Here is a 15,949-nt window from a genome sequence, read left to right on the forward strand (position 1 = left end):
AATGACTTTTGTGTTTTCATTGGCTGTAAGCCATAATCATCGACATTAACAGAAATAAACACTTGAAATAGATCACTGTGTTTGCAATGACTCTATATAATATATGAGGTTCACTTTTTGCATTGAAGAACTGAAATAAATTAACTTTTTGATGATATTCTAATTTTGTGAGATGCACCTATATGTTATGGCCTTGTAAATTAGAGTGTCTATCTTCATGGGTTGCACTTAAATAGTGCTGGGCAGCCCATGTTCTGGCCTCAGCAGCGAATTTAGCTATCCAGGGAATCTAGTCACTTAATGTGTATATCAGTTCTGACATTATGTTGCTTGCATTTGAATCCTGTCTATTTTTTATTGTTTGATAACTGCACTGTCTGCTAGTGATTTAATGTATTTGCTCTCGGGCACTCGGAGCCGGGCAATAGGGAGAAGATGGGGGTAGTGGTGGCAACCCGGTCCGTGGCTCAGGGTGGTCAGGCCAGTGGCAGTCCTTTATAAGTTTTAAGTAATGTCCGACTACGCCACCCGTGGATTGCGGTCAGTGCTAACCGCCGCTGCAGTGCAGACCTCTGGGGCAGATGTAAATGTGCAGCTCCGAATAGTACAACTCCCCACGGGAAGAGTAGGGCCCCAGGGTAGTGTATGATGGATGATGGAGGAGATGATTCCAACCGCATTAGCCAGGAAACGGAGGCCTCTTAAACAGTTCAGGGTCTTTATTAGAACAGGTAAAACGACCCAGAAACAGGCCCGGCTAGGAGGGGGCCTGGATGTCTGAGAGCAAGTGGGAAGCTGGCCCTGGTCAGAGTGAGGGTGTCGGCCTACCGTGCTCTCTGTGCTCCTTCTGGCTATTTCCCTTCTGGTAATGTAACAGCCCACATTCCTGAGCTCACCGTGTCCTCTCGCCCTTATGGCTTGCAACTTGGGTCCCTTGCTACTCCCGGCCTGGTACGGCTCTGCTGGTCCCTTCTGCTGTGGCGGAGCCTCCGGGCTTCTTAGGCCAAGGAACATACAGTCCCCTGCGGACTGGTTATCTGCTGTAGGATGTGGAATCCTCACAGCCTCAGACACCAAAGTCTGGAAGATTAGTTTCTTTATCTGCCAGGACAGACTCACTTCGCCTTTTGTCGCTGGCTCATGGCTCTCCTACTGCCACACGTCCTCTTAGGCTGCAACACAACTGTCTGTCCCTGCTCTGGGACACCTCTCAATCCAGAGACAGGTTGTCCAGTTCTCTCTAACCCTGCCCCCAGTTCCAGCTTTTATAGGGGCAGCCTGCTCCCCCTACTGGCCTGTGACAGGAGGTATTGCATGCTAATGGCCCTTGACTAGAGGACCTCCCCCTTGCTCTCAGACACAGCTTTATTATACATTTGTGTTATCCAGGCCAGGGTGACACATTCCCCCCTAGTAAAATTTAGTACTCCGGGACTAAACAATAAACAAAGATCATATGCATGACCATAAAACATTATCAGGCAAGTGACGCACAGATTGAGTTCTTAAGGTCACAGTGTGGTCTGTGACCGGGTGTCCATTTTCACCAACACAACGGGGAGCCTTAACCAGGTGGGGGTCTGTCCTAGCCCCAAGTCCTTTACAGTCTTAGTTCATTCCTTGGTCAGGCTCCGAACGCAGTCCATACAAAGTCCCGGTTATTAAAAGTCCATAACCTTTGAGTCCGTACGGTAACTGTAAGAAACTGAAATACACAATTACTAATCATGCATGTAAATTTGCAAACATTTCAACACTTGGCAACAGGGTTATTTACAGTTTTAGTGCACCCTATATTCTCCAGCGAGCGGGTATCTGCCCCTTTGTGCTTCTGGTTGACCTGCGTAACCCACTGTCTGGTGGTGGACCAACCTGGTTTTCTTCACTAGCGTTAGGGGTAGAGCTACCAGCTTGGTGTACAGGTAGGGCAGGCAGCTGTCTACGGGTCCTTTGGCTCATCGCAGGCATGGCAGGCTCACTGTCAGCAGAGGGTTGATTCTCCTGGGCTGCTGGTACAGGCTCTTCTGCCTCTGGAACTGCTTGCTCTTCTTCACCTTCCGGCTCTGGTGTAGGTTGTTGCTGAGCCGGTTGCAGGAAATGCAGGACGGGTACCACTATGGCATCGTTTATTCGAGTCCAGGACTGAGGGAACTCTCAGAGAACGGTGCTGATCATTTCTTCCTTGTCCTCTGCGGGTTCAAGGTCACTTTGATCCTCTTCTGCACTACGGAGTTGTTCGGGGCACCTTTTTAGGTGGTCTCTGGAGACGGTACTAGTGGTTTCTCCTCCATCCTTGGTGATCACGCACACCTTCGAGTTGTCATGATCAGACTGCAGTACGGTGTAGGGTTCCCTTTCCCACTGGTCGTCCATCTTATGTAGCCTTCTCTTTCGCTTCAGGACCTGCTCACCAGGTTCTAGGGGACCAGCAGGGGCGTGTTGGTTGAAGAGTCTTTCTTGCCTTTCTCTCACCTGGGCCAGGCTCTTCTCCACACTCTCCTGTACATTCTTGTACTGCAGTCGCCTCTCCGAATCCCAGTCCGCATCCAGGGAGGTGTCCTCAGGTGTTAGGACTCCCATCTCCAGATCTAGGGGCAGCTTACCTGGTCTGGCTCGCATCAGGTAAGCCGGGGTGCAGTTTGTAGCGTTCACCGGGATATGGTTGTATAAGTCTATCAGGTCCGGCAGTTTTTCTGGCCACAGGCTGCATTCCTCCAGGGGCAACGTCTTCAGGAGATCAATGACTATATTGTTCATTTAATCACACATCCCATTGGTTTGTGGGCGGTAAGGCGTTGTCCGAATCTTCTTACAGCCATAGAGGTTGCAGAACTCTTGCAAGATTTCAGCTCCGAACGCTGGACCCTGGTCCGTCAGGACCTGTTCCGGATACCCGTGTGGACGGCAGAAGTATTGCTGGAAGGCTCTGGCCGCCGTTTGGGCTGTCAAGTCTTTTACCGGGACCACCACTAGAAAACGGGAATAGTGGTCCACGATTGTCAGGGCGTAGATGTATCCTGACCGGCTTGGAGCCAATTTGACGTGGTCCAGAGCTACCAGCTCAAGAGGCTGCTGGGTGACGATGGGCTTCAAGGGTGTCTTCTGGCTGGTGCGGTCTTTTCTCCTTAAGTTACAAGGGCCACAGTCCCTGCACCACTTCTCTACAGCCCCTCTCATGCCGACCCAAAAGAGCCGTCCTCTTAGCAGGAACTCCAGTTTCTTCCAACCGAAGTGCCCCGCTCTGTCATGGTAAGCCCCCAGGACCATAGCTGCATCCCGCCTTGGGACCACGACTTGCCAGGTCAGCTCTTGTGTCCGGTGGTTGACAAGTCTTCTGTACAGCTTGCCTTCATAGAGGAACAGCTTGCTCTTCTCTTTCCATAGCTGCTTGGCTTCCTCTGGAGCATCCGGATCTAAGCGGGCATCTTCCTGGGTCAGCAGATCTTTCACCAGGCGGATTGCAGGGTCACTATCTTGGGTCTCGGCCCAGCTGTGGTGAGGTAGGGGATTGATCATAACGGTTGTTAAATCTTCCTCCTTCACGCGGTGGGAGTATTGAGCGGCCCCATACCGGTGAAACGCGGGGAGTTCTACCTCCTCCAGCTCTTCTGGGTCTTCGTCACCTTCAGGTAAGTGAGGCATTCTCGATAGGGCATCAGCGTTGGCATGGGTTTTGCCTGCCCGGTACTTGATCACGAAGTCATAATTGGAGAGACGGGCCATCCACCGCTGTTCCAGGGCACCAAGTCTTGCACTGTCTAGGTGTGTTAACGGGTTGTTGTCCGTGTACACAGTGAACTTTGCGGAGGTCAGGTAATGCTTGAAGCGTTCCGTTAGGGCCCACACCACCGCCAAGAATTCTAGCTTGAAGGAGCTGTAATTCTCCGGGTTCCTCTCGGTGGGCCTCAGCTTCCGACTGGCGTACGCGATCACTCTTTCTCTGCCCTGTTGGTTTTGTGACAGTACGGCTCCCAGTCCCACATTACTGGCGTCTGTGTGGAGAATAAAAGGCTGGCCATAATCAGGGTAGGCCAGGATCTCATCCCCTGTGAGGGCCATCTTCAACTGACGGAAGGACTCCTCTTCCGGTTTATCCCACTTGAAGGGTGGCTTTTGGCTTCTGGACTTAGACTGTCCTATCAGGAAGTCCTGCATAGGAGCTGCCATCTTAGTGAACCCGGGGATGAACCTTCGGTAGTAGCCTACCAACCAGAGGAATTGCCTCACTTCCTTGATGTTCGAAGGGCTTGGCCAGCTCTTGATTGCCGTGACCTTCTCAGGGTCGAGGGCTACTCCTTCCGCACTTACCACGTGCCCTAGGTACTGGACCTTCGGTTTCAACAGGTGACACTTTGATGGTTTCACCTTCAGGCCATAGCCTGCCAGGGCTTCGAACACCTCGGCCAGGTGCTTTAGATGGTGCTCGTAAGTCTTCGAATAGACGATCACGTCGTCCAGGTAAAGGAGGACAGTCTCGAAGTTTCGGTGCCCTAGACAGCATTCCATCAGCCTCTGGAAGGTCCCTGGTGCGTTCCAGAGCCCGAAGGGCATACAGTTGAACTCGCTCAGTCCCATCGGGGTGGTGAAGGCGGTCTTCTCCTTGTCAGCCTCTGCCACAGGAACCTGCCAGTACCCGCTAGTAAGGTCCAAAGTAGAAAAGAAGTTAGCTGATTTTAGTGCGGCTAAAGACTCTTCTATTCTAGGCAGCGGATATGCGTCTTTGTGGGTGATACGGTTGATTTGTCTATAGTCCACGCACATTCTCATGGTGCCGTCTTTCTTTTTTACCAGAACCAGGGGGGCTGCCCAGGGGCTACAGCTATCTCTAATGCCCCCAGCTTCTTTCATTTCCCGCAGCATACCTTTGGCGTTCTGATAATGTGCAGGGGGTACAGGCCTGTGTCTCTCTTTTATTGGTGGGTGGCTCCCTGTGGGGATGTGGTGTTCTATCCCTTTTACTCTGCCGAAGTCTAGCGGGTGCTTACTAAAGACTCTCTCGTACTCCTGTACCACCCGGTAGACTCCTTGTTTTTGGTGCAGGGGAGTGGAGTCAGCACCCACATGGAGTTTCTGGCACCAGTCCTCCTTTTGTTTCTGGGAGCCATTACTCTCCGCCTGTGGAGAGGGAGGCAAAGGTTCCACGGCCCTGATAGCTTTGTGCTCAACAGCAAACAGTTTGGCAAGTGTAGCGTACCTGGGTAAGTGTACCTCCCTCTCCCCAATGTTGAGAATGTGAACGGGCACCCTCCCATGACGGACATCAACCACCCCCCAGGCTGTCAAAATGGTGGGCCTGCTGTCTGAGTACACGGGTTCTACCATGGCTTGGTAGTCTCTACCTCTCAACCCGATTGCAGTCCGACACCAGATCATCATTTCACTTTTGGGAGGCATGGAAATGGGGAATGGGTCACTCAGTCTTACGCTACCGATCTCACCACCAGACAGTTCTACCTGCTGCCGTCTCATCAGGGCTTTTATCTCCTTGTTGAGGACTCTCTGTTGGCTGGAACTAGCATTCACTGCCACCTGTTGTAGAATTACAATTACCTCTGAAAGACAATTTTCAATCACGTTAGTACCCACAGTTATTTTAGGGTGACTTTCACGACGGTCAATGTCCACAATAATCACTCCCTGTGCCGGTAGTTCAACTTTACCAATTTTAATGGTCATTTCCTTGAACCCCATCTGCGGCACGGGCAAGCCATTACTGGCGATGATGCTCAAGTCACTGTCTGGGTACCGTGTTATATCAGCATCAGTCCAATACTGCTTAAAAAGTACATAAGGGATAGTAGTTACTTGCGACCCGGTATCCAGCAAGGCGCTCATGGGGATACCGTTCAGCACCACGGGTAAAACCGGGCGCCCCCCCCAACGTACTTATCACGCCAATTATAAGGGCCTGGTGATCTTATGCCTGGGGGTTGGCTCTCTGCCCCAGGTTGGACCCGTTTAAATTACAGTACCTGGAAATGTGTCCGGGCTGGTTGCATCGACGGCAAATGGGCTGTCCATCCTCTGCGTAGCGATCTGTGGGCCTCCCTCGGAACGACGGGGTCCTCCTCTGTCGACGCCACGGGACATCCTCCGGACTTGAAGCCAACTCGATGGGTCTTGACGGGTCCACTTGTAACGCCTGGACGGTCCTGGTCAATGCCGCAACGCTCCTGGTCAGCTCCTGGACTTGGTGATGCAGATCTTTCGACGGGGCTTGGTTCAGGGCCTGTGCATCGTCCCCCACAGAGTCCACAGAGGAGGGCGCCGCCTTCTGGTGGTAGGTGAGAGCAGGGCGCCTGGGGTTTATAGCGCCACTTGTTGCGGGTTCACGGAGCACCCTTATGGCCCTGTCCTTGAATTGGGCAAAGGTCAGATCAGGGTTCTGAAAGAACATGAGGCGCAGCTGGGTCCTGTGGGCGCTAGACAGCAGACCTTCTATGAACTGTTCTGTTAGTAGCTTATCCGTATCCTGCACGCTGCCAGGGTCAGCTTGTTTGATCGCTCTCAAGGCTTCCTGCAAATTTAGGGCATAGTCTCTGATGCTGTCCTGTGCCCGCTGCTTACATCCGTAGAACCGCATTTTAATTTCAGCGGAGGTACGTGTATCAAAGGTACCCCGCAGCCGGGCCAGAATGTCCTTTACGGTCCTTTTCTCCTCAGCGGGCCATTACTTTACCTCCCGCTGGGCTGTGCCAGTTAACTGCCCTGTCAGTATGCTAATCTTCTGTTCCTCTGTCAGGGGGTAAACTTGGAACAAACTGTACAGCCTTTCCTTAAAGTCAGTTAGGGCATGGGGCTCCCCTGAATACTTAGGCAACCAGGCCCTCCATTGACGTAGGGCAGGGAAAATGGCATCACCGCTGCTGCAGCTGTGCTGGTGGTAGTGGGCGCCTCAGTGTCCGACATCTTCCTCCCCCCTAGTTAAGCGTGGTCTACCTTCTGACGATCCTCTTCTGTAGGCCGCGACTCCGCTGGTGCTGCTCCGGACGAGGACCTGCGTCGCGTCCTGATGACGTCAGCGTCGCTCTCTCTCCCTTCCAGGACCTTACGCAGCGTCGGTGCGTGGGGCGGAGATTCGGGTCTCGCGCGGTTTGGACGTCCACGCCCCTCCTCTTCCCGCGCAGCGTCCTGAAGATGGCATCCGTTGGCGGGAAAACGGCTGAAGATGGCGGGAACCGACGGAAGATGGCGGGAGACGGTTGAAAATGGCGGGAAACGGCTCCGGGTGGTGGAAAAACTCTTCTTCAGGTACGTGTACAGTCTTTTTCAGGCACGCAATACCCGTTTGTGGCGGGTTGGTTACAATCCTGCCGACTACGCCAAAGCTGACTCACCCCCTGGGCCGTGGGACACTCGGAGCCGGGCAATAGGGAGACGATGGGGGTAGTGGTGGCAACCCGGTCCGTGGCTTAGGGTGGTCAGGCCAGTGGCAGTCCTTTATAAGTTTTAAGTAATGTCCGACTACGCCACCCGTGGATTGCGGTCAGTGCTAACCGCCGCTGCAGTGCAGACCTCTGGGGCAGATGTAAATGTGCAGCTCCGAATAGTACAACTCCCCACGGGAAGAGTAGGGCCCCAGGGCAGTGTATGATGGATGATGGAGGGGATGATTCCAACCGCGTTAGCCAGGAAACGGAGGCCTCTTAAACAGTTCAGGGTCTTTATTAGAACAGGTAAAACGACCCAGAAACAGGCCCGGCTAGGAGGGGGCCTGGATGTCTGAGAGCAAGTGGGAAGCTGGCCCTGGTCAAGATGAGGGTGTCGGCCTACCGTGCTCTCTGTGCTCCTTCTGGCTATTTCCCTTCTGGTAATGTAACAGCCCACGTTCCTGAGCTCACCGTGTCCTCTCGCCCGTATGGCTTGCAACTTGGGTCCCTTGCTACTCCCGGCCTGGTACGGCTCTGTTGGTCCCTTCTGCTATGGCGGAGCCTCCGGGCTTCTTAGGCCAAGGAACATACAGTCCCCTGCGGACTGGTTATCTGCTGTAGGATGTGGAATCCTCACAGCCTCAGACACCAAAGTCTGGAAGATTAGTTTCTTTATCTGCCAGGACAGACTCACTTCGCCTTTTGTCGCTGGCTCGTGGCTCTCCTACTGCCACACGTCCTCTTAGGCTGCAACACAACTGTCTGTCCCGGCTCTGGGACACCTCTCAATCCAGAGACAGGTTGTCCAGTTCTCTCTAACCCTGCCCCCAGTTCCAGCTTTTATAGGGGCAGCCTGCTCCCCCTACTGGCCTGTGACAGGAGGTATTGCATGCTAATGGCCCTTGACTAGAGGACCTCCCCTTTGCTCTCAGACACAGCTTTATTATACATTTGTGGCATCCAGGCCAGGGTGACACACATTGTGGTCCTGTTCTTGTCACAGTTTGGGCAGCGACCATTATTTCCTCTTCTCTTCTGATCGAGAAGTTCCCTTATCACTCATCTTGTAAAGTGGCACAGAGCGGTAGTCGTGACTGAACGTCTGTCTGATTTCGCTCTGGCACTTTACAGACAATGGGTGTCCCAGTCCCAGTGTGGTCTAGGGTGTGGGGTGCAGCACATTCTCTTGTAGGCCGCAGGCCTCCACTGCCTTCAGGCTTCTTTCCTCAGAAGCCGCCGCACACAATTTAGGGGACACAAAGTTCTTTGTAACAGTCAAACATATACTTGACAGTTCTAGTTCATCAGGTGGGTACAGACAGGATAAGGCACAGCAATTCACATTATCCTCCTTCTTAGCATAACTCCTCTTCAGCCCTGTTGCTAGCTCATCCTGTATTTCTCGTCCACCTCTGCAGTGCACCCGGGACTGGCCTTCAACTTCCATCTATGCAGGTCCCTGTCCATCTTCCTTTGTACTTCAGAGTACACAAAGTGTCCGGCAGCTCCTATACCAGACCTTAGGCTCTGGACGTGACTGGAGCGATTGCTCTGGATCCCAGTAATGCCTCCCACTGCCTGGAACAAGTGACACATGCTGCCCCTAGCAGCCCACCGCACCTGAACTTCACCTTCACTATGCACTTCACTAACTCTCACTGAACTCACACTATTCTGACTCCATGACTAAGCTGCAAGCATAGGGCGCTGTGAGACACCGTTTCTAGGCTGTCTCTTTACCGTACTCACACATAGTGATGTCTTCAGATAGTTTAACTCGACTGCAAGAAGCACATTGTTGAAGATTCAGAAGAAGATTTATTTTCTAGCAGAATACTCGATGATGTGCAAATGTACAGCAGGTAAAAAGACTTTTTTAGAAACGGGCTGGAAGCACATAAGCTTCTAACATGGCTGAAAATGGTGAATGAGGAAGAAGAATGGAGAAGAAGGGAGGGGTTACTGACATCACAGCTACATCTGAGAGAGACAGGGAGAGACAAAGGACAAACTTATAAGAAAGGAAAACCTAACTGCATAGCAACAAAACAGCAACTTAATGATAGTGCAATATGGTCTGTAAGATTCCCAAATCATGGGACATGGCGCACACTATCAGGAAATGCCCCTCTTTTTATTAACACTAGTGCCCATCCACTGCACTAGTTCTATCAATAACTATTTCCTATCTCATATACTAAACCTATTATCCTCATCCTATGTGTTATGCAATTCAAAAATTCTATAAACAAATTAGGAAATCCCAGAATTATAATAGAAACCCTAAAATACAAATGTTATTAAATCTCATTAAAAGCGGGACATATATCACCCTAAGTGAAAACAAATTAGTCACACCCCTAATGATAGACCCTTATTCAGACTGCCGGAAGAGGCACTTCTCAATCAGAGGCAGGCCACACCCATTGAGTACTATATACAGTGGGTACGGAAAGTATTCAGACCCCTTTACATTTTTCACTCCTTGTTTCATTGCAGCCATTTGGTAAATTCTAAAAAGTTCATTTTTTTTTCTCACTAAAGTACACTCTGCACCCCATCTTGACTGAAAAAAAACAGAAATGTAGAAATTTTTGCAAATTTATTAAAAAAGGAAAACTGAAATATCACATGGTCATAAATATTCAGACCCTTTGCTCATATTTAAGTCACATGCTGTCCATTTCCTTGTGATCCTCCTTGAGATGGTTCTACTCTTTCATTGGAGTCCAGCTGTGTTTAATTAAACTGATAGGACTTGATTTGGAAAGGCACACACCTGTCTATATAAGACCTCACAGCTCACAGTGCATGTCAGACCAAATGAGAATCATGAGCTCAAAGGAACTGCCTGTTACGATGTTAGTAGATACCCTGAAGTCCAATGGCGAAAAAAGCAGAGACTGAGACAAGAGTAGTGTGAAAGTCTATTTTAAACTCAAGTGCAAAAGATCACAGCAAACAGTTTATGAAGGTAAGTTCATTCCAAACAACACTTCTTAGAACCTAATCTGTAAGGCACGGCCTTCATTACTATTAGGGTATGTAAACGTTAACGATAGTCCAAGTTTACTTAGGTACAGTAATATGCAAACAGAAATAAGGATAGTAAGCAGACGTAGGTATTCCTCAGTTGATTGTGGACTCACGTAGTGCAGAAGAGAAGACAAACTGGAATATGGATCTGGATATTGAAGAATGCAGGAGGTGCAGCGGAGGAAACAGCGATGTCTTAAACCAGAATGAGGGAAATTATGCCAGAATAGGGACAATATGCCAGAGAGGAGCCCATGATGGGGGAAAATGTTATAGCATGAGGTCTGACCCAATTCCCAACTCCATTTGCTGAAATGCAGCCCCAAACTTACAGGACCCTTCACCGTGGTTATGCATCACTATTGACCACAGACACTCATTATTGTTCTGCTCTCCAGCCCTTCAGTGAACAAACTCCCTACAGTAACAACCACATTTTTCATATTTTGGCTCAACCGCGCACAACTTGCCAATCCCCCCCCCCTCCTTCCCCGTTTTCTCTGTTTTAATGCAGTGACTCAGCGTCACTTGGCCTTGTTTTGATGTGGAAGATATGGCTTTTTCACCATAATTCTGCTATGAAGACCACTTCTGGCCAGTCTTCTCTGAACAGTAGATGAGTGAAGCTGAGTCCCACTGGTTGCTGCCAGTTCTGAGCTGATGGCACTGCTGGACATCTTCCGCTTTTGAAGGAAAGTAACCATAATGTGTCATACATCTGCTGCACTAAGTTTCCTTGGCCGACCACTGCATCTATTGACCTCAACCTTGCACATTTTCTTGTGCTTCTTCACTAGTGCTTGAATGACACATCTTGAACCCTCAATCTGCTTTGAAATTTGTGCCTTAGAGACCTTGCTGATGTAGTATAACTTCCTTGTGTATTCTTGCTCAGTCTTGCCATGGTGTATGACCAGACACCTGACTGCATTATTACAAAATCCCTGACTTTGCGCAGGTGTACCTAGAAGAATTGACGCTGTTTTAAAGTGAAAAGTTGGTCACACCAAATATTGATTGGATCTAGATTTTTCGTTTGTTCATTCACTTGTATTTTGTTAATTGATTAAATAGATCATTAACATTTCTACTTTTGAAGCGTTCTTACTTTACAGCATTTTTTCTACACATTTCTAAAAATTATTTTTATGTGTCTTTTATTTGCTCATTAATAATCTGATATACCTTTTGGTATTTTGTGTATAGTTGTTTTTTTGCTGTTGGGGTAAATTGTAGGATATTGATTTCAGAGGGGTTTCCTGATCCTTTGATTGTAGGAATGAGTGGTATATATGTGCTAATAAATTAGGACAAACGTAGGAAATTTAGGAAAAAAATTGGACATATCGGCAGTAATAACATGCTGATTGTGATGTCATGAAGATGACTTGAATTTCCACCATTAAGAGAACAGCATTGCTGGTCATTTATATTAAGTAAATTGGATATTCATTCTTCTCGATTGTGATGTCATGAAGATGACTTGAATTTCAACCAATCAGAGATCAGCATGTTTCAGGTCACCCAGATAGAACAGTCCATGAAACATGAGTCACGGCCACTGTGAGGTCATAATGCTGATTAGAATTTCCACCAATCAGAAAACAGAATTGCCGAGAAGAACCACCCAGGAGGTATGAGTCATCGCCACTGTGAGGTCATAATGCTGACCAATCACAGAGCAGCCATGCCCAGATTTTCCACCAATCACAGAGCAGGCACCCCCAGATTTTCCACCAATCAGAGATAAGCAGTGGGTATAAATAGCAGCCACACCCAGATTTTCCACCAATCAGAGATCAGCAGTGGGTATAAATAGCTGCTGCCGCCTGCCCGGCTTAGCCTTGCACTGGTTGGGTCTCTCTCTTTTTCTCTCTCTTGGTATCTCCCGGTATCTATCCCTCCCCTCTCTCTCTCTCTCTCTTTGACCCAACGGCCCTCTTAAGGGCTACCCCAAATGTGTAAAAGATAGAACCAATATTTGTGTTGTTTGTCCGTTTTATGAGCCTGTGATTAACCCCTTCCCACTCTTTGCTATATATATATATATATATATATATATATATATATATATATATATATATATATATTTATTATGTGCAGGTGGGCCTTAAAGGGATTTTCCAGGACAAACATTTTGATGGCTTATCCCCTGGTTAGCTCATTAATATCAGATTTGTGGTGGTCCGGCACACGGCACCTCCACTAATCAGCTGTTTGCAGCTTCGGCCGAGGTCAGATGTAAACAGTGTTGAGGAGCTGAAAAATCACTGATCTGTTCACTCTGTAGTGGCCGCTCCCTGGTGCTGCAGATCAGCTCCTATTACATGAATATTAGCTGATCTGCAGGACCCACAGTACAGTGAATGGAGCTGTGATGTTCAATCTTCACACTATTTACACTTGAGCGCTGCAATCAGCTGATGGGTAGAGCCGGTGCCGCGTGTCGGAGCCCCACCGATCTGATATTGATAACCCATCCCCAGGATAAATCATCATTATTATACTACTCATACATGAAGAAAGCGAGGTGGCACACCGATTTAATAAAATCTTCTTTTATTCCATTTCCATTAAAAATACAGGGAAGCGGCGCCTTTTGCGGACGACGGCCGTTTCGCGTGTCTATCACGCTTCTACGGGTCGAGGCATATGGTCATGGGGGTGTGCAGGGGTTAAAATACTCCCGACCCCACCCCCTGCACCAAACAGCCATACAAAATGTTACAACAAAAAATACATTAAAAACAACCACCCAGGAGGTATGAGTCATCGCCACTGTGAGGTCATAATGCTGACCAATCACAGAGCAGCCACACCCAGTTTTTCCACCAATCAGAGCAGCCATACCCAGATTTTCCACCAATCAGAGATCAGCAGTGGGTATAAATAGCCGCTGCCGCCTGCCCGGCTTAGCCTTGCACTGGTTGGGTCTCTCTTTTTTCCCTCTCTTGGTATCTCCCGGTATCTCTCCCTTCCCTCTCTCTTCTCTCCCTCCCCTCTCTCTTCTCTCTCTCTCTTTGACCCAATGGCCCTCTTAAGGGCTACCCCAAATGTGTAAAAGATAGAACCAATATTTGTGTTGTTTGTCCGTTTTATGGATGGAGCGAGACATGATGTCCCAGATGTGTCCCGGATTCAGGTCTGGGGAACGGGCGGGCCAGTCCATAGCTTCAATGCCTTCATCTTGCAGAAACTGCTGACACACTCCAGCCACATGAGGTCTGGCATTGTCCGGCATTAGGAGGAACCTAGGGCCAACTGCACCAGCATATGGTCTCACAAGGGGTCTGAGGATCTCATCTCGGTACCTAATGGCAGTCAGGCTACCTCTGCCGAGCACAAGGAGGGCTGTGCGGCCATCCAAAGAAATGCCACAGAACACCAGGATTGGCAAAGTCGCCAGTCTGAGGATCTCATCTCGGTACCTAATGGCAGTCAGGCTACCTCTGCCGAGCACAAGGAGGGCTGTGCGGCCATCCAAAGAAATGCCACAGAACACCAGGATTGGCAAAGTCGCCACTGGCGCCCTGTGCTCTTCACAGATGAAAGCAGGTTCACACTGAGCACATGTAACAGACGTGACAGAGTCTGGAGACGCCGTGGAGAGCGATCTGCTGCCTGCAACATCCCTCAGCATGACCGGTTTGGTAGTGGGTCAGTAATGGTGTGGGGTGGCATTTGTTTGGAGGGCCGCACAGTTCCCTTTATTTTTTGAGCAGTGCATATACATATATAAAATGTTCCTCCCCCACCATGTGACATACTGCATACCTCATAGGGACAGCAGTCAGGAAGCACCAGTAGTACCAGCAGCTCCCACAGTACAATGCAAATGTAGCATTCTCAGCGTGTACTGACCAATGCTGTCCACCAGGTGGCATCAGCAGGAAATTACAGGGATGAGACAAGCACTGCATGACAGCCCCGCCCCAATCTGCCCTATACCAGACACGCCCCCTACCAACGCCCCACCCCCGCTGCCATGACAACCGAATTGTTTAATGGCAGAATGAGACCTTATATGAGCAAAGAAGTAGCGGCCGGAGAGCGGGGTCCGCACAGGTGAGCGCCCCCATAACACAGTGTATGTACTGCACGTCAGCTCTATGGCAGACTGTCACCTGTGCTGGATCCAGTACGTGTTACACTTATATCTGTACAGAGACACAGAGGACGCAGCGGGGCCCTGTTGCTATATATTTGTGTGTGTGTATATATACAGTATATATATATATGTGTGTGTATATACAGTATATATATATATATATATATATATATATATATATATATGTGTGTGTCTATATACAATATATATATGTGTGTGTGTCTATATACAGTATATACTGTATATGTGTGTGTGTATATACAGTATATATGTGTGTGTGTCTATATACAGTATATATGTGTGTGTGTCTATATACAGTATATATATATATGTGTGTGTGTGTATATATACACAATATATATATGTGTTGTGTATATATACAATATATATATATATATATATATATGTGTGTGTGTATATATATATATATATATATATATATATGTGTGTGTATATATACAGTATATATATGTGTGTGTATATACAGTACAGAAAAAAGTTTGGACACACCTTCTCATTTAAAGATTTTTCTGGATTTTCATGACTTTGAAAATTGTACATTCACACTGAAAGCATCAAAACTATGAATTAACACATGTGGAATTATATACTTAACAAAAAAAGTGTGAAACAACTGAAAATATGTCTTATATTCTAGGTTCTTCAGAGTAGCCACCTTTTGGTTTGATGACTGCTTTGCACACTCTTGGCATTCTCTTGATGAGCTTCAAGAGGTAGTCACCGGAAATGGTCTTCCAACAATCTTGAAGGAGTTCCCAGAGATGCTTAGCACTTGTTGGCCCTTTTACCTTCACTCTGCGGTCCAGCTCACCCCAAACCATCTCGATTGGGTTCAGGTCTGGTGACTGTGGAGGCCAGGTCATCTGGCATAGCACCCCATGACTCTTCCTCTTAGTCCAATAGCCCTTACACAGCCTGGAGGTGTGTTTGGGGTCATTGTCCTGTTGAAAAATAAATGATGGTCCAACTAAACGCAAACCGGATGGAATAGCATGCCGCTGCAAGATGCTGTGGTAGCCATGCTGGATCAGTATGCCTTCAATTTTGAATAAATCCCCAACTGTGTCACCAGCAAAGCACCCCCACACCATCACACCTCCTCCTCCATGCTTCACAGTGGGAACCAGGCATGTAGAGTCCATCCGTTCACCTTTTCTGGGTCACACAAAGACACGGTGGTTGGAACCAAAGATCTCAAATTTGGACTCATCAGACCAAAGCACAGATTTCAACTGGTCTAATGTCCATTCCTTGTGTTCTTTAGCCCAAACAAGTCTCTTCTGCTTATTGCCTGTCCTTAGCAGTGGTTTCCTAGCAGCTATTTTACCATGAAGGCCTGCTGCACAAAGTCTCCTCTTAACAGTTGTTGTAGAGATGTGTCTGCTGCTAGAACTCTGTGTGTGTCATGGGTGTG

The 15,949-nt window shown here is 48.5% G+C and overlaps 1 protein-coding gene across 1 annotated transcript in view; it reads right to left on the reverse strand.

Annotated features, from left to right (window-relative positions):
* Positions 1–843: 843 nt before the first annotated feature.
* Positions 844–15,949, reverse strand: part of LOC141240120 (dynein axonemal heavy chain 12-like) — a 33,940-nt gene continuing 18,834 nt past the window's right edge. The window contains exon 13 of the mRNA XM_073668592.1: positions 844–1,705. The gene's annotated coding sequence lies outside the window, so the exon portion shown is untranslated. The remainder of the gene's footprint in view (positions 1,706–15,949) is intronic.

Source organism: Phyllobates terribilis, unplaced genomic scaffold, assembly GCF_046119375.1.
Source record: "Phyllobates terribilis strain yellow unplaced genomic scaffold, ASM4611937v1 Scaffold_785__1_contigs__length_677335, whole genome shotgun sequence".
Lineage (NCBI taxonomy): Eukaryota > Metazoa > Chordata > Amphibia > Anura > Dendrobatidae > Phyllobates > Phyllobates terribilis.